The sequence below is a fragment of the Papaver somniferum genome, chromosome 4 (genome assembly GCF_003573695.1).
Source record: "Papaver somniferum cultivar HN1 chromosome 4, ASM357369v1, whole genome shotgun sequence".
Lineage (NCBI taxonomy): Eukaryota > Viridiplantae > Streptophyta > Magnoliopsida > Ranunculales > Papaveraceae > Papaver > Papaver somniferum.
The window spans coordinates 39,160,750-39,186,072 of record NC_039361.1 but is presented as its reverse complement, the minus strand read 5'-3'; the positions used below and the strand labels follow the sequence as shown (position 1 = coordinate 39,186,072).

Below are 25,323 nucleotides of genomic sequence, written 5' to 3'. Positions count from 1 at the left end.
GTCTGCAAACTGTAGAGCCCACAAATGAACTTAGGTAATTCTTCAATTTCAGTTCTGGATAGATCGAGATACCTGAGATTTTTCATGTTTTCGATTGAAGGTGGTAATCCTTTAATACTAGTACCCTGCATATCTAGCACACGAAACTGCTTATTCCTCGGGAGATTTTGATAGTTAATGCTTTTATCCCCTCCATTATTATGAATGAATAAAGTGCGTAGTTTCAATGCAGTTTGCAATTGTTCTGCATATGCTAACGTACCTTCCTCCAAGATCAACCTCAGACGACGAAGTTCTGATGTATCTTTAGCAGCAATTTGACTAACCTTCAAAATCGAGCATTCATTACTTCCAACAATATCTTCTGCAAAATCATGCACAAGATGATGCAGTTTGCAAGATTGAGTTTCTCCATTATGATCGGCCCTTCCTTCACCTCGTAACAATGAATTCTTTAACAGACTATTGAAATAATCTTTCCAATATCCTCAAGCTCTTTGCCCCGATTCTGTCAGACGGATGAACAAATCCTTCCGCAATCCATAACTGAATTAAAGTTTGCTTCTCAATTTCCGAATATTTTTGAAACAATGAACAATATGCGAAGCATTGTCTCAAAGGAGACGGTAACTGATTGTAGCTAAACCTTAATGCACGTAACATTTCATCGTTTTCCATTAACCCCGAATTCGTATCTCTAAGTGTCATGTACCACATAGTTCGGTATGCATACCTTATATTTCTGAATTAGCTACTAAGGGGTGCAATTAACCAATTATTGGGTGTACTCATCCTAGAGTCATTTCCTCGAGTTCTGTAATGAGTTAGATGAGTTATTAGCCGTTGATACTGTCAGAGAGGATTGGTCTATTAAAGACCAATCATTTTTCTCATGAAACAATGTAATGAAAACCTAATTAAACTTCAATTGAAGTCCAGGTTTGTTTATCAGAGAAAAGGTAGCTTGCTACCATTTTTATCCAAATTTCATCTTGTTGTTGTACTAGATACACTACAATTGGTATCAAACTCCATCCTGGAACCTGTAACCATGGCCACCAAGGATAAACTTCAAGAAATCTCTAACATCGTTACTCAACATACCGATTCAATCTCTGAGATGAAATCTGAGATTCAATCTTTGGGTGATAAAATGAATCTTCTTATTAATTTGTTTCAATCAACGCAACCTACCCACCCTGAAGCTTCTGGATCGGAGAATCAACAACCAAATCATGGTAACCCATTTACAGATCTTCATCAGGGGATTCATAATTTCTCAACTACTGAATCTCGTAAGTTCACTCGTACCCCCAAGGTTGATTTCCCACGTTTTAATGGTACTAATCCTCGTGGTTGGGCTCTTAAGTGTGAAAGGTATTTTAATTTACATAGATTTCCTGATGATGAACGTGTCGATATGGCTGCAATACATTTTGATTCGTCAGTTGATTCATGGTTCTTAAACTACCAACAGGGTAAAGAGTTTATTTCTTGAGAGTCTTTTAAACATGATATTTGTGCTAGATTTGAAGATATTGCTCAGGACAACTATGTAGGTAGTTTCAATAAGTTAAATCAAACTACCACTGTAGAGGATTACTATGATCTATGGGAACATTATAAAAGCTATATGGTAGCTAACAATCCTTATTTTCCTGAGAGTTTTTATACATTAAGCTTCATTAGTGGGTTAAAAGAAGAGATCCGTACAGTTGTGCAAATGTTCAAGCCTGAGAATACTGCAACATCTTTTTATCTGGCTAGGCTACAATAAGCTTCTATGCATCACCGGACCAAACCTACTAAATCATTCTCTAGACCATTTACACCTTCTCCACTTTCTGTTTCACACCCACCGTCTGCCATGAAATCTTTTTTCTCTCCCTCCTCTACCCTTGCTAAGACCAATACTTCTTCATCATCTCCCATTGTAACTCACCCTCCTACACCCACTAAAACTTCACCAGACAATTCTCTTCCTCCTATTAAAAGGCTCACCCATGCACAAATGCAGGTTAGGAAGGATAAACGGCTCTGCTATAACTGTGATGAGTTTTACAGACAAGGTCATCGATGTAAAAACCAGCAGCTCTTCATGCTCATTGCTGATGAAAATGTAGAGGAAACTGGATCATTATCTACTGAAGAAATTCCTGAGACATCTCCTTCGTCTTCTGATTCTACAATCGAAATTTCCTTACATGCTTTGACAAGGAATATTACTCATGATACTATTCGAATTAGTGGTCATCTTAACAAGCATCCTGTGGTTGTACTTATTGATACATGTAGTACTCATAGTTTCATTGATGCTGCTCTCACCTCCAAATTAGGCATTCATGTTTCTTCCACTGGTCAAATTCTTGTCACAGTTGCTAATGGAGATAGCACCTCATCAGGGGTATTTTCCAACACCTCAACTGGGAAATGCAAGGACATCAATTCTCTGCAAATTTACGCATTCTCCCTCTAGGTGGTTGCGATATTATTTTGGGAGCTGACTGATTGCGCAAACTTGGTGATGTTACTTTTAACTTCAGTCTGTTGAGTATTTCCTTTGTACATCAAGGCACACCAATCACCCTTCAAGGTACTTCTTCTAAACCTTCTTTGAGCCTCCTCAGTGCTTCTTCTCTTAAGAAGTTTTTAAATAGTAATACCCCTACACTCGTAGGCCAATTTTTCTCCATTTCTACTACACCCATACTTCCACCACCACCTGCAGTCTCCACCCTTCTAGAAAGTTTTTCAGATGTTTTTGCAGAACCCAAAGGACTTCCTCCTTCTAGGTCACTTGACCATAAAATTCCACTCAAAACTGGTTCTGACCCAGCTTCTCAAAGGCCATACAAGTGCCCTTATGTTCATAAGTCCGTAGTAGAATCCTTAGTCTCTGAAATGCTCTCCTCTGGTGTGATACAACCCAATCATAGCCCATTTGCTGCTCATATTCTCCTTGTTAAGAAGAAGGATGGAACTTGGCGTTTTTGTATCGATTATCGTAAACTCAATGACATCACTATCAAAGACAAGTTTCCTATTCCACTTATAGAGGAATTGCTAGACGAGTTGAATGGTTCTATGGTGTTCACCAAAATTGATCTCCGTTCTGGTTACTACCAAATACGGGTTTATGCACCAGACATTCACAAACTGCCTTTCGCACCCATCATGGCCATTACGAGTTCAGAGTTATGCCATTCGGGCTTACTAATGCCCCTGCAACTTTTCAGGCCCTCATGAATGAGGTGTTTCAGCCTTATCTCCGTAAGTTCATCCTGGTATTCTTTGACGATATATTGGTTTATAGCCCATCCATGGAAGCTCATCTGGAGCATTTACAGCTTACATTGGCCTTACTAAGGAAGCAATCTCTGTTTGCCAAGCTATCCAAGTGTGCATTTGCTCAGCCACAACTAGAGTACCTTGGCCACATTATTAATGCCAATGGTGTTGTTGCAGACCCTGAAAAAGTTGCAGCCATGGTTAATTGGCCACAACCGCAAACACTGAAGCAACTCAGAGGCTTTTTGGGGCTTACAGGTTACTATCGCAAGTTCATAAAAAACTATGGCAATATCTGCAAACCCCTCACAGACCTACTCAAAAAGGATTCTTTTACATGGTCTGATGCTGCAACTCAAGCTTTCTCTGCCATCAAAACTGTTATGACTTCAGCACCAGTTTTGGCTTTACTAGATTTTTCTCAGCCATTCACCTTGGAAACTGATGCGTGTTCATAGGGGATTGGTTTTGTACTAATGCAGAATAGTAAACCAATTGCCTTTCTAAGTAAACCTTTGGGTCCCAAGGAATTGGAACTGTCTACTTGTGGGAAGGAGTTTTTGGCCATTGTCATGGTTGTTCAAAAATGGAAGCACTATTTATGTAGTCAACAGTTCATCATCCATACTGATCATCAAAGTTTGAAGTATCTTATGGATCAGAAGTTGTCCACTGCCCTGCAGCAAAAATGGCTAGTCAAATTAATGAGTTTTGACTATGTAATTAAGTAAAAAAAGGGATTAGAAAATCAGGTTGTTGACGCATTTTCCAAATTTCCTTCTGCTTCTTGTTCTTCCTTATCTTTATCTCAGCCTCAGTGGGTGCAAGACATCATCTCCATCTATGCATCTGACTCCACAGCACAACAACTTCTGACTCAACTAGTTGTGACTCCTACACAGGGAATTACTCTTATGCACAGGGCATTATCAGATTCAAAAGGAGACTATATATTGGCTCAGGTACTGCACTAAGATCTTCTATATTACATTCCTTGCATGCCTCTGCTGTTGGAGGCCATTCTGGCATCAATGGCACCTACCACAGACCTAGAACTTCATTTTTTTGGCCCAACATGAAGACTGATATAATTGAACTTGTCACCATTTGTGATGTGTGCCAATGCAACAAGGGAGACAACTCATTTCCAGGGGGTCTCCTCCAACCACTTCCCATACCAGATACTTCTTGGCAACATATATCATTAGATTTTATAGAAGGCCTTCCAATGTCATTTAAAAAGAATGTCATTCTAGTGGTTGTAGACAGATTAACAAAGTATAGTCACTTCATCCCTCTTGGCCATCCATTCACTGCGATGACAGTTGCTAAGAAGTTTCTTTCTCATGTGTTTAAACTTTCGTGGACTTCCTAGTTCAATTGTAAGTGACAGAGATAAGATTTTCATTAGCCAATTCTGGCAAGCTCTGTTCAAATCATTGGGCACTACTCTGAAGCTCAGTTCTGCCTACAATCCTCAAACTGATGGGCAAACTGAAAGAACAAATGCATGTGTTGAGCAGTACTTGAGGTGCATGACAGGTTCTCACCCAAAACAGTGGTTGCAATGGGTTAGCTTTAGCTGAGTGGTGGTTTAACACTAACTACCACTCCAGCCTAAAAATGTCTCCCTTTCAGGCATTATATGGATATGCTCCTCCACATCTGGTTTTTCCCATTCCTTCTTCTACTTCTGTTGCTACTGTGGAGAATTACTTGCAGGAAAGATACATTATGTTACAATTGTTGAAAGAACAACTGTCCAAGGCACAAAGTAGAATGAAATTTTTTGCAGATAAAAAGAGGTCTGACAGAAACTTTGAAGTGGGTGACTTAGTTTTCTTGAAGCTACAGCCTTATAGGCAAACATCAGTTGTTGTGAAGAAGAAGTTCAAGCTCTCAGCCAAATACTTTGGGCCTTTTGAAGTCATACAAAAAATTGGAGTTGTTGCATATAAACTCAAGCTTCATGTGGGGTCTAGAATCCATCCAGTCTTTCATGTCTCTTAACTGAAGAAGAAGATTGGATTGCAAGCTGTTTTATCACCTCAACTTCCCCTAGTGGACCATGCAGGTCAGTTTTTAATTGAACCCATTGCTGTTTTGGATACTAGAACTACTGTTAGAGGCACAACTCAAATTCCACAAGTCTTGGTGCAACTCAGACCCTTCAGACTCAACATGGGAAGATGCTGCTCATATCCAAGCTCAGTTTCCAGACTTCATCCTTGAAGACAAGGATCTCTAAATGGGAGGGGCAGTGTCATGTACCACATAGTTCAGTATGCATACCTTATATTTCTGAATTAGCTATTAAGGGGTGCAATTAACCAATTATTGGGTGTACTCATCCTAGAGTCATTTCCTCGAGTTCTGTAATGAGTTAGATGAGTTATTAGCCGTTGATACTGTTAGAGAGGATTGGTCTATTAAAGGCCAATCATTCTTCTCCTGAAACAATGTAATGAAAACCTAATTAAACTTCAATTGAAGTCCAGGCTCTGTTTATCAGAGAGAAGGTAGCTTGCTACCATTTTTATCCAAATTTCATCTTGTAGTTGTACTAGATACACTACACTAAGATATGAACACCCAGCGTCGTTCTTCATAGAGTGCAACAGATCTCCGATGTTTTTTGCTGCCAGTGGCACACCTGCACATTCTGTCGCCTTATCCTTGCAAACAGACACCAAATTTAGTGTCTCTTCTGGGCCACCAGGAGCAAATGCTCTTTGCCTGATGATTGAACTGTTGGAGAAAATGAGTTTTAATTAAAAGATTTTATGGTCTTGGTATGGTTTGATCTAATGACCTAAGGGTCTAAGGATACTCACTCATTTTTGGGTGAATGAAGTGGAACCTTTAGTCCCACATTGTGGAAAACTAAAGAGGAGCTCCACTATATAATCATACACTTATGTATGAATTGTAAAACGTGGGTGGAGCGGGTGGGCAAAAATACATATTTTGACCCATGCGATATGCGCGTATACCATGCACCAAGTCCCTTTCCTACACGGATTTATTTTTGGGAGAATTTTTTCTTTACGAATTTAATTCCAAAATTATTTTAAGAGTTTTATTTGTGGGAAATTCCTTTTACGAGTTTTACTTGTTTTTGAAGAAAACAAAAACCTAACTTGATTTGCAAGTATCTCATCCTATAAATATGACTCGAAATTCTGTTTTAAAAAACACACAAGCAACGACTATCTCTAGGTCTACTTTTCTTCTTCTTCTTATATTTTGTGCGGCGTTTTACTTCCATCCCTGTTGCTGAGTTCAAGAGTGGGTAACTTGCGTTGTGCTAACTCAAGTTATATCGGGCAGTCTTATCCTGGACACATCTTCGCACGTTGGGGTTTATCATTACTTCAGATTATACCCACGAACTAATGTGTTAAGGACAGCTTGTTGAACCTATGATTCTGTCCTCATCAATTTGTTCGTGGTAGAGTTGTTTGATATTGTTCTTTATATTTATTGTTTGATACATCTGACGTTTCTTCTATTGTTGCAAGATTCTAACAATCTTAACACATTAGTATTCCTTGTAACAATGGGAAAGAACGATGTTGAAAGACCACAGAAGTTTAACGGAAAGGATTTCAAGAGATGGCAATCCAAGATGCTATTTTATCTAAGCCATCATGAACTGGATTATGTACTTGTTCCACATGCTGAATTGATGAATGTTGAAGGTTTAACTGAGGAGGCGATCGAGTATAACAAGAGGTGTAATTTTCTGGCGAAAAATCATATCATGAATGGTTTGGAAGATGCGATGTATGATTTTTACAATGCTAAAGAAAATTTAAGTGCTTATGATTTTTGGACTGCGTTAGAAGCAAAGTATCAAGCGGAGACTGCAGGGAGCAAGAAATTTCTGGTGGCGAAGTTTATGGACTTCAAGATGACGAATGATAAACCTGTTGTTGATCAATTTCTCGAATTTCAACAGATCATTAATGAGATTCTTGCTGAAGGTATGGTCATTGATGAGACGTTTCAAGTATCTGCGGTAATTGAGAAGTTACCATCTTCTTGGTCTGAATACAAGAAAAAGCTAAGACATGAAACTGGCGAGATCAACATGGTTGAATTAGGAAAGAAAATTCAAGTGGAAGAGATGTTGTGCACCAAGGATAAGAACGTGTCTTCTGCAAGGGACATGAGTAATAAAGCTCATATGACTGAACACAGATCTTCCAAAGCTGGAAAAGGTGAGAGTAACAATCGTAACTCTAAGCATGGTCCTCCCAAGAAAGGTATGTTTCGAAAACCAGAGTCTAGCATTACTAAAATTAAGGGTGCTTGTTATGCGTGTGGAGTTACTGGCCATATGGCAGTTCACTGTAGACATCGTAAGGACAAAAAGGATAGTGCTAACTTGGTTGAAAAGAACAAGGACGAGTTTTCTGCAGTAGTGTCTGAAGTTAATTTGGTGACCAATGTGATGGACTGGTGGGTAGACTCTGGAGCTACCAAGCATGTTTGTGGGAACAGAGATCTGTTCACCTCCTACCAGAGGGTAGGAGAAGGCGAGAAACTCTATATGGGTAACTCATCTGCATCAGAGGTTGCAGGAAAAGGAAAGGTCGGTCTGAAACTCACATCTGGCAAGACTCTCACATTGAATGAAGTTCTTCATGTTCCAGACATCTGCAAAAATCTTGTTTCTTGTTCTATTTTAGATGATAAGGGTTTTAAAGTTTCAATTGAGTCTGGAAAACTTATAGTAACTAAGGGCAATGATTATGTGGGTAAGGGTTATAAGACTGGAGGTCTTTACAAACTTAATGTAACCTGTCCTGAAGTGAAATTGAATGATTCTTCTGCTTACATGTGTGTGTCATCGAATGTTTGGCATGGTAGACTTGGTCATGTAAATTACAAATCAATGCATAAACTGGCTAGCGTAGGCTGCATACCCAAATTCACTTTGGATAAAAGTTATAAGTGTGAGATTTGCGTAGAATCTAAGCATGCTAAGAAATCATTCAGGAAGAATGTCCAGAGAAACACTAAACCCTTAGTTGATTCATTCAGACGTAGTTGACATGAAGTCAGTTCAAACTAGAGGTGGTAAGAAATGGTTTGTCACTTTTATAGATGATTGTACGAGGTACTGTCAGGTTTATTTGCTTAGAGGGAAGGACAATGCCTTAGAAGCCTTTAAGATATATAAACGTGAAGTTGAAAACCAATTGAATGCTACCATTAAAACTTTTAGGTCTGACCGTGGTGGTGAGTATAATTCCTATTGGAGATTTCTGTGAAGAACATGGGATAATACATGAAACTACAGCCCCTTATTCACCTCAATCCAATGGTGTAGCTGAACGAAAGAACCGTACCCTTAAGGATATGATGAATGCCATGTTGATTAGTTCAGGATTACCTTCGAATTTGTGGGGGGAGGCTATCCTCTCAGCCAATTACATCCTGAACAGAGTACCCTTTAAAGGATCAGATAAAAGTCCATATGAGTTATGGAAAAGTAAACAACCATCTTATGATTACTTCAAAGTGTGGGGTGCTTGGCAAAGGTGGCCATCCCTCCTCCTAAGACAAATAAGATAGGACCCAAAACCGTTGATTGTGTTTTTATAGGGTATCCTGAGCATTCTAGTGCTCATAGGTTTATGGTTGTGAGTTCTGAAATTTCTGACATAGGGTTGAATACTATCATGGAGTCTAGGGATGCTGAGTTCTTTGAGAATGTTTTTCCTATGAAACGTGATTCTCGAAAGAGATGTTTGATGATCCCTAGAATTTACATCATAGTCAGTCATTACCTTTAGAGGAAGATGAACCAGAAATAGAACCTAGAAGAGGTAAAAGGGTTAAAACTAAAAACCTATCCTGGTTGCATTACATACCTAGCCGAGTCTGATCCTCAGACTTACAAAGAAGCCATGACTTGTCCTGAAGCTCCGTGGTGGAAAGAAGCTTCAATTAGTGAAATGGATTCCATTCGAGAAAACGGTACTTTTGAACTTGTAGATTTACCTCCAGGGTCTAAGGCCATAGGTTGTAAATGGATTTTCAAGAGAAAACGTAATATAAATGGAACTATTGAAAAATACAAGGCTAGGTTGGTAGCGAAAGGCTATAAACAGATAGAAGGTATAGACTTCTTTGACATATTCACCAGTAAGTAGAATTAGCTCCATTAGGATGTTAATTGCTATAGCTTCTGTCCATAACCTACAGATACATCAAATGGATGTAAAGACAGCGTTTTTGAATGGTGAATTAGATGAAGAAATTTATATGGAACAACCCGAAGGATTTGTAGTTAAAGGTTGTGAGAAGAAGGTTTGTAAACTGAAGAAATCTTTGTATGGATTGAAACAAGCACCTAAACAGTGGCATGAGAAATTTGATCATGTGATGATTTCTAGTGGTTTTAGAATTAATGAATCTGATAAGTGTGTTTATACTAAACTTGTCAAGGATGCCTGTGTGATTGTATGCTTGTATGTTGATGATATGCTTATACTAGGTACAAACATGGATGTTATTAATACCACTAAGAAAATGTTGAATGAGAACTTTGACATGAAAGACTTAGGCCCTGCTGATGTCATATTAGGTATGAAGATTAGAAAATTTTCTAATGGCTATAGTCTGAGTCAGTCTCATTATGTTGAATCCATACTTAAGAAATATAATCAGTTTAACTGTAAACCTGTTTGCACTCCATATGATTCTTCTTGCAAACTCATGAAGAATAAGGGTGTAGGTGTTAACCAACTTGAGTACTCGAGAGTCATAGGAAGTCTGATGTATTTGATGAATTGTACGAGACCAGACATTGCTTATGTTGTGAGTAGGTTAAGCAGGTATACTTGTAATCCAGGGCAGAAACATTGGGATGCACTTATTAGAGTGCTGAAGTACTTGAAGTACACAATGACCTTTTGTTTGAATTACGAAGGGTATCCGGCCGTCCTTGAGGGATTTTGCGATGCAAACTGGATAGCAGACTTAGAGGAGTCTAAGTCTACGAGTGGATATGTATTCACTCTAGCAGGTGCGTCTGTGTCTTGGAAGAGTTCCAAGCAGACATGTATAGCTCTCTCAACTATGGAGTCGGAGTTTATTGCGTTAGATAAAGCAGGAGAGGAGGTTGAATGGCTAAGAAACTTTTTAGAAGATATTCCTCTCTGGCATAGGCCTGTGCCAGCTATATCTATATATTGTGACAGAAAATCTGCAATATGTAGAGCTAAAAATAGCTTCTACAATAGAAAGTCTATACATATGCGTAGAAGACATGATTCTTTGAAATTACTAATCTCAACAGGCGTTATTTCCATAGATTGGACAAGGTCCAAGGAGAATATCGCGGACCCTTTGACGAAAGGCTTGTCCAAGGAGATAGTTAGTAAAGCATCGAAGGGGATGGGGCTTAGGCTCAAATAATTAAACTTTCCATGAAGGATACTCAACCTTGCTGACTGGAGATTCCAAGATCAAGGTTTCGAATGAGACAACTAATTTGTGGTAGTTAAAGGTAAACACTATCAGATAATTTCATTATCTGTCCCTTCCCTATGGTGTTGATGTGATAGTGTGACTGCATGTGGAGGATGACTTTTAATTAAGTCTTAATGAGTTCTATAGTTTCAATTTAAGATTAAAGTGGGGTGTAGCAGTAAACACTCTTGATGGAACTCACCTATATGAATGAGGAAGTGGGTCGCTTCCTATGAGAATGGAGCCAATTCTTTAGAGCATTCTGAGAAACAGAATATGTCCAGGGCCAAAATGGACAAAATGGCACGAACTTAGCAACACTTGGAGGATATCATGCGTGGATATTATTTGAACTACACCAAACGCTAGCAGTTCAAGACATCGCGTTCACTGTCTAGCTAGTAGTTCCGGTAACTTCTCACTAAGCAAGGTTCAAGACCTCATGGACACCTTTGCCTAAATGGTATTTTCCTTACTCTGATTTTTTCGTTTTCCGACATTTCATTCATGTGGGGGATTGTTGGATAAAATGAGTTTTAATTAAAAGATTTTATGGTCTTGGTATGGTTTGATCTAATGACCTAAGGGTCTAAGGATACTCACTCATTTTTGGGTGAATGAAGTGGAACCTTTAGTCCCACATTGTGGAAAACTAAAGAGGAGCTCCACTATATAATCATACACTTATGTATGAATTGTAAAACGTGGGTGGAGCGGGTGGTCAAAAATACATATTTTGACCCATGCGATATGCGCGTATACCATGCACCAAGTCCCTTTCCTACACGGATTTATTTTTGGGAGAATTTTTTCTTTACGAATTTAATTCCAAAATTATTTTTAGAGTTTTATTTGTGGGAAATTCCTTTTACGAGTTTTACTTGTTTTTGAAGAAAACAAAAACCTAACTTGATTTGCAAGTATCTCATCCTATAAATATGACTCGAAATTCTGTTTTAAAAAACACACAAGCAGCGACTATCTCTAGGTCTACTTTTCTTTTTCTTCTTATATTTTGTGCGGCGTTTTACTTCCATCCCTGTTGCTGAGTTCAAGAGTGGATAACTTGCGTTGTGCTAACTCAAGTTATATCGGGCAGTCTTATCCTGGACACATCTTCGCACGTTGGGGTTTAGCATTATTTCAGAGTATATCCGCGAACTAATGTGTTAAGGACAGCTTGTTGAACATGTGATTCTGCCCTCATCAATTTGTTCGTGGTAGAGTTGTTTGATACTGTTCTTTATATTTATTGTTTGATACATCTGACGTTTCTTCTATTGTTGCAAGATTCTAACATGAACAACACTCATTTTCTGATAATTCCTGTAAAGTATATGTAGAGTTTGCTCTGCCTTGAACAACAACATCAGCAACTTCATCGCTATGTGTAGTAACAATTATTTTGCTTTGAGGCTCCCCAACGTCCAACTGATTTTTCAGTGTGTTCCATTGTTCGACTTCCACATTCCACAAATCGTCAAGTACAAGTAAGTATCTTTTACCTCTCAATTTTTCCTTCATTAGGCCCTCTAGGAAATCCATATTTGTATCTCTGTCGTAAGGAATTTTCGTTATACGTACAACAATATCTCTTAGAATTTTCTTCATATTGAAATCTGTGGAGACATGGACCCATATTCGCAATTCAAATATATCTGATACCACTTCGGCATTGAAGATTAATTTCGCCAAGGTGGTCTTTCCTAGCCCACCCATTCCTACAATTGGAATAACTGAAACTGTCGATGACGAAGAAGAGGAACTACCCCTCATCAAGAACGAATCTGTTATATTCGCTTTATCTTGTTCTCTTCCAATAACTTGTTTTTCTTCTATGAACGATGTTGTTTCATGAGAGTCCCTATTTTGTTCGTTTAATGAACCTGAGTGCGAGGGATGACCATGTAGCAAATCAAGCCGAGCCTTATCTTTTGCAATATGATCCATTTCATCATTGACCTTTTCGATTGCACGAGCCATGTGTTGATGAAAATACAACGGATTTGAGCTTGAACATTGCTGACGCAGCCAATCCCTCTTACGGAAGCTCATTTCATGGGAATGCATAAGTTGATAGGAAAACTCGTCTAGAATATTATCAGCTTCATAAGCACCATCTCTCAGCTCTTCCAACCAAATTTTGTAGCGTCCTTCTCCCATTTGTTGTTTCTTAGCATCTTCTAATACATGCTGAATTTGCAAAAAGATTTGTTGAAGCCTATTCAGATCTTTCTCCACATTCGAAGGCGAAGCCATTCAAACCTCTTTCACAACAAACAAGATCATGTCCTTTATCATTTCCACAGCACAAGCTACAATTAATTCCTCAAAAAAAAACATTTTTTTTGTTACTGATCAATCTGAAAACTCTGAATTCAAAGTAGCAATACTAAAATTATATTGGATGTTGAATGGTAATGAAGGACCATACTTGGATTTAATAAAATGTGATCGATGTGTTGTGGTAATTGTTCAATCTGGAATTCTGAACTCAAACTACCAGTATGAAAATTATATTGAATCTTGAATGGCAATGGAGAACCACAGATTTGTGCAAGTATGTATAAGCATATAACAACGCGTGACGTGGGACAAAGTTTGGCATGGCCTGGAGGATTAACTGAGGAACCTGCGTCGCGCACAATACGCGCAATTTTTATGCAGTAGTAGTTCAACCCACAATGGTGTACTAGTCAGTGATGTACCGCCAACACGAGTTAGCGTTTTGGATTCTGTCAACTAGATGGCAACACAAACTTTTAACATCATTTCATGGCACTGATTAGTTAAGTTCTTATTATCGTTAATGTATCAACGGGTCAGTCATATCAAACTTAAAACGTCTCAAGGAAGATGATAATGTTCATGTGGTTCAAATAAAAGAAAAAGAATCTTCTTCATTTATCAGCATTTTTGGTTGATACTAATCCTGTGGTTCTTATAAATAGACGACTACTTCAGTGACTTTGCATAAAACTGTCCTCATTCCCACCACCGTATATAAACAGCGCCTGTCTATATTGACTCAGAGTAAACTACGCAATTAAACTGAACTATTGATAAGCTGTGTATTGGTGACAATGTAAACTTATGGGCAGACAAGTTTTCACCATAGTTACCACCAACAAACAAGTTTAATTGCCTAGAGACGCATCAACATGTTGACAATGTATAAGTAATCAACAACGTCAGTCAACAATCCTAATAAAACTTCTCCCATGTTGCTGGTGATCCATCAACTTGCCAACTTATTTTTCTTTTGTGGGGCAATGATCCACTTGATTTTTGTTTTTTCATCTACCCGTTGGCTAATTCTGTCTTAGGCACGACAAGTTACAGTATCTGTGGGGTTCATCTGAATATAAACCTTAACAAACCCTTCATATGCTGAGAAGAATGATGAAGCAAACTGATGAGATTCAAAATGCATCTAAAAAACATGGTTGTAAATCCTTCGGGCTGATTGCTTCCGAAACATAAAAGACAGGACAAACTGACAAATTATACGCGTAAAAAACTTAACAATTACCAGCCAGGGAGAAATCAGCGGACGTTCTTGATATTGGCCCCACCGCTGACCGTGGCGTTATTGTTGAAAGGCAGCATTAATGGGAGAACACTACAAGAAAATCTAGCCATTGCTACACCATATAATGCCACACCTTCAATATAGGTGTTGCAAAGTAAATTTCTAGTCACGGTACATTTCAGCTGCTGCTAAAAGCTATAATTTACTGTTGCAAAATGAAACTTTTGCCACATAACTGTAGTAACAATATAAAAAAATGTGGCAAAAAAAGTATAATTTCTTGCTGCAGCAATAAAGATTGGGTGCAGCAATAGATTTTTTGATATATAGGTTATCGCGACACTAGTGGGGGTTTATGCCATAACCATTGGGTGTTGCAATATATTAAGTTTCTTGTAGTGGAAGAAATATATCAGAACACCTGCATCGTGGAAGCACATAGTCCATTTGTGTTTAGTTCAAAAAGATTGAATATTTCAACAAAACTAGTCAAATAAAACCAAGGTGACCAAACATGTGGTACAAAAAATCCAGCCATATTATTTGTAATAAATGAAAACCATTTAATTAAAAAGTGACACAAAAACTCCAGGTCAAATAATAATGTGTAAATTTAGTTTTTATTACTTTAAAAAAAGCCAAACATACCCTTTTTACCTTGTCTTCTTCTTCTTCTCTCCTTTCTTTTTTCTATTTATGCGGTCTTCATCTCCACACCACCATTAACACCAACAACAACAAATATCTCTCCATGAACACCATCGCAACACCTCCGTCACCACCAACAACAACACCTCCGTCACCACCAGCAGCAACACCTTCGTCTCCTCCACGAAACCTTCGTCTCTTTTTCTTCTGTTTCTATTCAGATCTATCACCAACAGTAGCTCCGCCACCATCAAACCAACCGATGTGTCCAGATCCGCCACCAACACAACCTCTGTATCCTCCATTAACACCATCATCACCTCCTTCTCCTCCATTAACACCATCATCACCTTCTTCTTCTCCGTCTACAGATTTTCCATCAACAACACCGCCTCCTCTTATTTTTGTTTTTCCCACCAGTACATCAGATCCGCCACCAACACTACTTCTACCTCCTCCTTTTATCATCTAAAACCACCACCAATACCTTCAAATCGGCCACCAACAACACCTCATCTACAATCAACACCAGTACCTGCAGATCTGCTCCCAACATCACCTCCGCCTCCTCGTTCAATCCTCTACAATCACCACCACCACCTTATGATGTTTTCATCACCAGCAAATGATGATACATCTTCAAAATCGAAATCAATATTGTATTGGGAAATGACAGATTTATGATGAAACCAAATTTGGTTTCATCAAATTCTGACAGTTTTGGTTGGTGAAAACAGTAAACTAATGATGAAACCAAATTTGGTTTCATCATAAACTTGCCTATTTTATGTCATGAAACCAAAGATTTTAATGATGAAAATTAAGTTTATGATGAAACCAAATTTTGGTTTCACCTGATTTTTGTCTAGTTTATTCGGTCTGACTTGGAAGACGGCATGTTTGGTTTCATCATTGAAGTTATGTTGGTGAAATGACAATATGTGGTTTCGATTGTATGTACAATGGTGGTTTTGATTATATGTGTGTATGAATTGGGAGAATGTGTATAGAAGGGTCTGATACTGGTACTCCAGGTATTGATGAAGAAGTTTTGTTGGTAGTGGTGGCCTTAACTGAAGTTATGGAAGTGATAAAGAATGGATTAACTGAGTAAGGGTGGTGCTAATGCAATGAGAGTTGTAGTTGAGCTTCAGGTGTTGCATAAAGGACTGGTATGGGTTACAATTAAAGAGGTGTATGTCTGCATTGTTAAAAGTGTAATGAAATGGCTGAAGTTGATGAAACCTAATTAGGTTTCATCGTATTTTTTTTCATTTTGTTGAATATTAATATCTGTGAAGCCACTTTTTGATGGTGGGATACAGGTGGATTATTTTTTGTTGAAACTGGCTGTAGTTGAGGGGGTAATGGTAGTGGTGGTTGTGGTGCTGGTGGTTGTGGCAGCGATGGGGGTGGTGCAGTTGACGGTGGTGGTAGGTTTCATCTTATTGTGGATTGTTTTTTGTTGAAAGTAGTCTTAGTTAAGGAGGTAATGGTAGTGGTGGTTGTGGTGATTATGGCTGTGGTGGCGATGGGGGCGGTGCATTTGACGGTGGTGGAAGGTTTCATCTTATTGTGTTTCATTTTTTCTTCTTCTTCTTTCTCCTTTCTTTTATGATGAAGCCAAAATTTGGATTCATCTTATTTTGGTGAAACCAATTTTTGATTTCATCATTTTTCTGGTGGTGGCGCGGTGGTGGTCGGTGGAGCCGGCGAAGGTGGTCGGTGGCGGCGACGACGACGGGCGGTGGTGGTGTTGCTGGTGGTGGGTTGTTGTTCGTAGTGATAATATAATAAAATTTAAAGGTTGGGTTGATTTTTGTTTTTGTTGGGGTGATATAAATAATAAAAGGGTAATGTAGACAGTTTATGTTAAATGGGGTTTTTGTGAACATTTTGTTTTGGTGGAGTTTTTGTGCATGGATGTGACACCTTTGGGGTTATAACTCGCGGACCGATATTTCAAAGAATTTAATTTTCTCACACGCCTGCTCCTCAGATTCTCTCTTACTTGCAAATTGTTGGAGATTCACTCTTACAACATGATAACTGTCTATTGTTGCAATGGGACTTCCGATCACATGAACAAAAATAGACGATTCAAGAACCTGCAAACAATATGAGCGCTTATATTAAATTGGTGCGCTCTAAAGCTTCAAGTAGCCCTTTGCGCATATAGTAATATTGTACAATTCTCTCTCCTTGAGCTTTGCTCCGTCATAGTGACGTATGTAATAATCTTTCAATACAATTCAGTGTTTATTTTTGCAAGCTCAAGCTCAAATCAAGCATCTTTATCTATCTATATCTAACAATCATTGGAATCCCAGAATCTTTCTTTACTATCATCACCTGCTTGTACATTTACACTACTCATTCAACTGCCATTGAAATCATACAAACAAGAAAAACAGACAACAAAGTCCATAAACAGCAAATCAACACAGGCACGATTCAAGCATTAAGGAAAATCCTAATTTTTACAAGAACATAACCAAAGTAATTACATTCCGGAGAAGAAGAAATAAACAAAACATTAAACCTAACACATTCGAAAATCCTTTAGTTTCATTACAACCCTTTTATACAACAAAAAATCAATGTTGTAACTTTGCAATCGTAACTGCTAAGCAAAGTCATACTATTTTTTCTACTGCAACTCTTCAAACAGCTACCCGTTCTATGCATTTGTTTCCATCAGAATCCCAAAATCACACCATGCTTCACAAAATAAGAAGTTCTTATACCCAAAAAGCTAAACACCACAAAAGATCTTACCACCAAATATTAGATGTTGAAACTCCTTTCTCCAGGCACTAAAGTTCTTCAATGTCTTTAAATACCATCAATTTCCTATAAATTTTCACGAAGATGTTCAAGAGCTTCTCAGCACTCTAGTTCTAAGGAAAATGATGGTATTTCAGGGATAATTACTCAGAATCATCCTCATTGTCGCTGGTATAGTTCAAATCATCAAAAACATAGTAAGGACCCTTACCATCATCACTATCTGAAGTTGTATAAGGCCCATGGAGATCTTCATCCTCATCTTCATTATTATTATCAGTGCAAGGCTCCATCACACTAGAAAAAACAGGCTCTTCGTCATTGTCCAATCCAGGAATTTCCTCTCCATCAAAATCAACATTTAGCGGTTCTGACATGGTCCGAGCAAACTTACGGGGATTGTATGTCTTTTCTGCAAGATAACGCTTATACATCTCCTCCTCATACTCATGCCTTTTCCTTTTCTTATTCTCCAGTTTTCTTGCTCTCTTCTCCATTTTCCTGGAATCATCACTACTTTCCTCCATTTCTTCTTCTTCAAAATATTTCTTCTCTTCATCTTCACTATCACTCTCAGTCACACTTCGAGTTTTTCCAAATGAAACCTTCCATTCTTATCTCATCTGTAACCTTCTCCTATGTCGGCGTGCATCAACAACATCAAGTTTTCTCAACCATAGTTGGAATTCCTCATCATTCTCAATTCTCTGTCTCTCATACTCTTCCCTATCTTCTTGTTCTATCTTCTTGGTCTTCTGCAGATGCAGATGATCAATCAATGTCTCCATCTCTACACTGGTTAAAGCCTCAACTTCTCTCTTTGCATGTCGCATTGCATCGGAATCAGGTGGTAAGCCTGGATATCCTCCGCTGGTGGAACTGGATACTACATTGGTCATTATCTCCTCTCTTAATCTCTTTCCCTCTTTGTTCTTTTCTTTGCTTAATTTGGTATAATACTCGGCTTATTATCCTGTTTCTCTTAAATAAGGGTGGTAGATTAGCCATAAATGATCTTTTATGGTTTTTGGTCAAGTATCTTGTCGCTTGGCTATTCACGCCACTTCAATGCCATGCGCAACCCTTCAGATACCATCATTACCCTACTAAACCCTATTTTCAAAGTCTAAATTTAGACGTTTCATTTGCCTTCAATTCTGTTGGAATTACCTTTAAGAGGATTGTAATTAGGCCACCTAATTTTGAAAAGTTTATTTGGGTTTTATTAAAACTATTGGTTTTATGCAGGTTCAGAGAAAACAACACCTGTTGGGAGGCATTGTTCTTAATTGGGGTACCTATAACAGTTGGATTATTTCTGTCATGTCCTGTCCTGGGCAACATGTTCCATCAAGTTATAAAAAAACCATCTTTTTTCAATACCAGCAAATCCAAGCATAACCCTAATAAATCCCAATTTCACCATCAAAAGATTTTATTTTCACAACCCACAACTATATTTATGGCAGTTGGAAGAATGTGCAAAGCTACTCAGGGTTACTATCTATGCCAAGACAAAGCTCTTAAATACTCACTAACCTTCATATCCATCATGCTTATGTTTGAACTTGACGTACAAAGAATAACTTTAAGTAATCTGGTGAAGTATACCTCTTGCTTGTTTCTTAGTCACAAGTACCACGTGACATTCAAGCTGACGTCTCTTTCCACTGCTCAAATGAAGGGTACAAAGTTATATTGTATCACTGATACGAGCTCTTTGTTTAAGTGCAAAAAGGGGAAACCTTTCATTAAACCATACCATTCTCCACCTCCCCATGTTTCAGACTTTATTCAACCATCTCAGAATGCCTAGAGGATCATTGAAAATCTTGACTTCCTGTTAGCTTCCACTCTTAAAGCTAGATACTTTCTTAGAACTGATTTTTTAAATGCTAAGTGTCCTGCTAATTGTTCTTGGACCTGGAAGTGTCTGCATGTAATAAAAGAACTTATTAAACCCTTTATTTCTTGGATTGTTGGAGATGGTCAATTTATTTATCCTTGGTGTGATAAATGGATTCCTTCTCTGGGCTCTGCTGTTCCTAATCCTTTGGTTCCTCCAGATCCAAATATAAATGTTTCTTACTTTATTAATCCCGTTACTAGATCTTGGGATATTGATAGATTAAACACCCACTTTGATGATGCTTCTGCTAAGAAGATTGTCACTATTCCCTTAAGCCAGTTTTGGACTGCTAATAGGAGGGATTGGGATCTTTCAAAGAATGGTAGATTTACCTCTAAATCTGCCTACTTGGGACTTAGAGGGCTCGGTCCCTCCCCTTGTAGTGCTCTTTGGAAGCATATTTGGAAAGTTAATGTGCCCTATAGAATTCAAGTTTTCACTTGGAAAGATGCTAAAAATGCCTTACCTGCCCGAACTGTTCTTCATACTAGAATGCCTATGAACTTTGTTGATTGTGCTAGATATAATGATCCTTCTGAATCTATTATGCATGCTCTTGTCTTGTGTCCTTTTGCTAGTCGTATTTGGTTTCTTTCTTCCTTCGGTATCAACACTTGGGCCTTTAGTAGTAAAAACATTGACTGGATGTTATTTTGGTTAGTAACTCATGTTTCTAAGCTACCTAATGAGGATCAATGTTTGTTTGTTGCTATTCTTTGGTCTTTGTGGCAAAGTAGGAATAACCTTGTTTTTCAAAATAGCAAAGAAACCTATATTGCAGTCCTGATGAGAGCCAGAGCAATGCTTCTAACCAGGAAAACTAGTGCCTTTGTTTCTCCTTTGGGTCATGTTAGTATAAGTGACAAATGGATGCCCCCACCAACTGGATGGATTAATAATCTCTGGAAAAAATGGTGCAGGATTTGTCATGAGGGACTTCTCCAAAACTGTCTCCTTTTGTGCTTCTATAGTTTTTCAAGTGGAATCTGCCGAGGAAGCTGAAGCCAGAGCTATTGGGAAGCCCTAAAGAAAGTTGCAGAGCAAAAGCTTACCCACCTAATTATAGAGAGTGATGCTCAGAGCCTGATCAACCGATTTTCAGCTGGCTTGTTTGATGGGAACTCTAGAACGGATGTTATCTTTAAGGATATCCAGTTTTTATCTTCTAGTCTTGTAGCCTGTTTGTTCATTTTCCAACCCGTACTTGTAATTATGTGGCTCACGAACTTGCCATTTGGGCTAAAACAAACAATTCTACCATGTACTGATTTGTTCCTCCAATCTGGCTTATGCCTTTTGTCGAGGGGGATCATTAGCCTTCAAAACCGTGTACTGGTCTGTTCCTTCAATCTGGCTTATGCCTTTTGTTGAGGGGGATCATTAGCGTTTTTGAAGGCTTTTGCTTAAAAAAAAAACAAACTGTAACTTGGGATGTAGCAAATAATCACCAAGTCCAGTGAATATGCTACATCAGCTAACACTTTGTACAAACAAAGTCTTCATACTTTAGTTATATCATAAATCTGTAAGCATCAGGGTTAAAGTTGGATGACCTCCAAACTCGGTCGCCATGGCACCAGTAGTAGCCCCCAGTCATTAACAAGTAATGCTAAAAGAAGTCTATTAAATTTGTCATTCTAATTCTATCTCATACTTCCAATTACGAAAACATAAACATCAAATGTATAGAAGTGATTAGACCAAAACATCAAAACTGTTGTTCATACATTTCTTTCCTAAAAGAACTTAAACAATAACAAAATCGATCCCTTAATACTTAAAGAAAAGAAACTAATCTGACATAGTGAAAAATAAGGTAACACACTGGTCTTCCCATTCCAAGAGCAAGGGTGTCTTTCAACCTCCCAAACAGTAATACCACTACCTAGACGGAAGTCCAACCTAAGCCACAAGAGTACTTGCAGTTGTAGATTCGCTTTACAAGTAAGGAAAACAAACATCTGGTTAGTGATTTCTTTTCAACCAGATAACAAAATCATAAATAGACATACATAGCAAGGTAAAACAGAAAACACCACAAACTAAGTAAACTATGAAGCTTTCAATACTAGGTACATAATGGATCACAAGTAAAGTTCACAAATTATGATATGCAATCACATTTTATAAGTGCAAAAAAATTCAAGCTACAAAATATCACAACGGAACAGACTAGTTCACCATATTTCAGTTGAACATTTGCTAAATCAAAAAATGCACTAGTTAAGTATAATAAAATCACATCAAAAAGAAGCTGGGATGTTAAAACTTACTATTTCCAGACTGGGGGAAGCTTCTTGGTCCTCTTGTAATAACGGGGAAGACAGTGAATCCTGCTCTCAACCAAAATCAATCTATACTTAAGAGTCCTTGTCCTTCCTGTTCCTCTCCAAATGCTTCCTGATAGCAACAGCCTTCTTGATCAAATGGTACAAATCCTCTGGGATCTCAGGTGCAATCCCTACAAAGAAACAATTAATAACAACCACATCCTCATTAAAAAAAATCTCAAAAAAAAAAATCATACCAAGCAATAACAGCAGGAATGATAAACCTGGCTCAGAGAAATTTTCTGAGCTTTCCATTACCATTAATGCCCATCTGCTCACAGTTCATATCTTCCGCTTCATTGTAGTTGTAATGTCACCATACTTCGTACTATGCGCATAGTCCTGCGCAAATCCAGTCTGAAAATTCAAGAATCAATTCACAAACATTTAAATTTCTAAAAGAAGATTAGGTGTTTGAATAATAAGTTAATAATGGGCTATTTTAACTACTAACCTGCTTATTAATTTGGCGCCATCCAGTTCGTATTCTTTGATTGAAGGAATGAAACTTCTTATGAAGTTCACGTCTTGGCTGTGTTCCAGATTTGGACATCTCTCAACAATCAGCTTCTCGAGCCGCGGATAAAAAGAAAACCATTTCTGCAGGACAGGAAAGTTGCATAAGGTGAGTTTTACCAACTCCGGAAACGGTTGACATGCTTCACGATCACCGTCAAAATCATTACCAAGACACACCACATCTCTCATTGTGTCAATTGTGAGAACCTTGAGAGATGGAAGTTGCCCAAGCCCTGGAAGTTCTTGACAAATCAAACAACCTTTTAACTCTAGCTATACCAAATTTGGAAGAGATGAAGAAATACTACCACTCGCCATCCATGTTGGAAACCTGGGACTCGGATGGTTAACAATCTTCAATGTTTTCAATCTAGGATTTGGTAGCAATTTCTCCATCACTAAAACATCAATAGCACATTCTGCATCATCTGGTCTACGGCTCCATTCCAACATTAAGCTTTCAATGTTTTCTTTCCCCTTCAAATTTGCTTTCTCGGCGTCTTTCGGTTCTGTCACGTGTTGAAGATTACTGATATGTAGTTTGCTTTCCAAAGAATTCAGGGATCCCAACTCCCTAATGCTACCGCCATCTCTGCCATCCACTTTAAATACTTGTAATGTCTGAAGACGAGAAAGACATCCAATCTCCCTTGGCATTTCGTTCCATCTTCCGTTGTTGCTTACAATGAGATGTCTTAAGTGGCTCAACTTACTTATGTGCTTTGGAAGCTCTTTAAGCTTAGAAAAATCTCCGAGCTTCAAAGTCTGCAAGTTGGAAAGATGAGTAATGGACTCCGGTAATTCAACAAAATTTGATCCAGAAAGATCGAGGTACCTCAGACGCTTCAACATCCCCATTTTGTCAGGAAATGTTTTTAGTTTTGGGAAATACCTGAGAAGCAAAGTCTTCAAATTGTAGAGCCGAGATACGAATTCGGGTAATCCTTCAATTTGAGTGTATGATAGATCAAGGTACCTGAGATGTTTCATTTTTTTGATTCAGCTTGGTAACTCTTGAATACTAGTACACCGCTGCAAATCTAACACGCGGAACTTCTTATAGTTGAAAATGTTTTCATAATTGATGTAATTATCTCCTACTTGAGTATGAATAAGCAAAGTGCGCAATTTCGATTCATCTTTCAGCGTCTCTGGGTATGGTATCTTGCCTTCATCAAAAATCAACCTTAAACGCCGAACTTTTGAAATATCTTGATTAACAATCTCACTGACCTTAATGATCGAGCATTCATAATTTCCGACAACATCTTTTGCAAGATCATGCATAAGATGATGCAGTTTGTAATGTTGAGTATCTCCATCATGAGCATCTGTCTCTTCTTGTAACAAGGAGTTCTGCAACAAACTATTAAAATGGTCATTTCCGATATCCTCAAGCTGTTTTTCACGATTTCCATCAGACGGATGAAGAAATCCTTCCGCCATCCATAACTGAATTAAGCTTTGCTTCTCAAATCATGAATCCTTCGGAAATAACGAACAATAAGCGAAGCATTGCTTCAAACATGACGGCAAATATCTGTAACTTAACCTCAATGCAGGTAAAACTTGATAGTCTCCAGATAATTCCCAGGACTTGCTGTCTCGGATAAATGACCATTCTTCGCTGGTCTTCATAGAGTGCAATATCTCTCCTATTATTCCAGACTTCAGTTTTCAAGTTCCAGACGTCGTCAAGTACAAGCAAGTATCTTTTACCACTCAATTTTTTCCTCATTTTGCGTTCTAGAACATCCATATTTGCATCTCGGTCGTAAGTACTACTATCCGACCCGTATTAAGATTTTCTTAACATCAAAATCAATGGACACATGGACCCATATTCGCAGCGCAAAGGTGTCGGATACCACTTCGTCATTGTAGATTGATCTTGCCAAGGTGGTCTTCCCCAACCCCCCATACCTACAATTGGAAGAACGGAAACTCTTGAATCTGATGAGGAAGAGGAGCATCTAATCGTTTCTAATAAGACTTTTATTATCTTTTCTTTATCCTTTTCTCTTCCAAAAATAATCCTTGAATTGTCAATGAAAGATGTCGTTTCCTGGTTATCTTTAATTTGCTCATAAATTGATACCAAAGGCGAGGTATAACGACCATATGGCATTGGCATATTTTTGGCAATAACATCTAATCTTTCATTGATTTTTCTGATTTTAATTATCAGCCATGTTGAATCGAAACACCAGTGGATTTGATCTTAGTGACAGGTTTACACGTAGTTTGTCTCTCTTACGGCCGCTCATCTCCTTCTCATGCATAACATGATATGAGAACTTATCGAGAATATCATCAGCATCATAAGTCACGTCTTTAAGCCCTTCCAACCACTCTCTGAGCGCTTCTTTTTCCATTTGTTGTTTCTCAACGTCTTCTACTTTTTCCATTTGAATTATGGACAAAGTATTGTCAAGTTTTTTCAGCTCTTCTTTTACACAGGAGGCTTCTTTAAGCTCCTTGAGAACCAAAATGATTAAGCTCTTCAACATCTCCACAGCACAAGCAACAAAAAATTCCTCAAAAACCATTTTTTGTTATTGATCAATCTGAAATTTCTGAACTCTAAGTAGCAATACTGAAATTATTGTATTCGATATGGTAATGAAGGACCACACACTTGGATTAAATGAAATTTGCAAGATGATACACATATATATATAAGCTTCAGTTCAGCAACTAGCAATGCAAGTTTATAATATACTAAAAAAAATTAAGAAGCTGCATATAAATGACATGTTGAGATGCTAACAACCAGAGTTACACATATATCTAATCAAAACATGAAAGATTCCAACCACTACCTT

At 38.1% G+C, this 25,323-nt stretch overlaps 1 long non-coding RNA gene across 3 annotated transcripts in view; it reads right to left on the bottom strand.

The window, feature by feature from the left end:
* Positions 1-25,245, bottom strand: part of LOC113275201 — a 43,253-nt gene extending 18,008 nt beyond the window's left edge. Inside the window, exons 1-4 of one of the 3 annotated variants that reach the window (XR_003323505.1) lie at positions 22,666-25,245; positions 22,434-22,579; positions 22,238-22,336; positions 21,923-22,110 (exon numbers count right to left, since the gene is read on the bottom strand). This is a non-coding gene — a long non-coding RNA (uncharacterized LOC113275201). Of the gene's footprint in view, positions 1-21,922; positions 22,111-22,237; positions 22,337-22,433 lie in introns of all 3 variants that reach the window. The other 2 variants (XR_003323506.1, XR_003323504.1) reach the window with 2 other exon arrangements.
* Between the last annotated feature and the right edge of the window lie 78 nt (positions 25,246-25,323).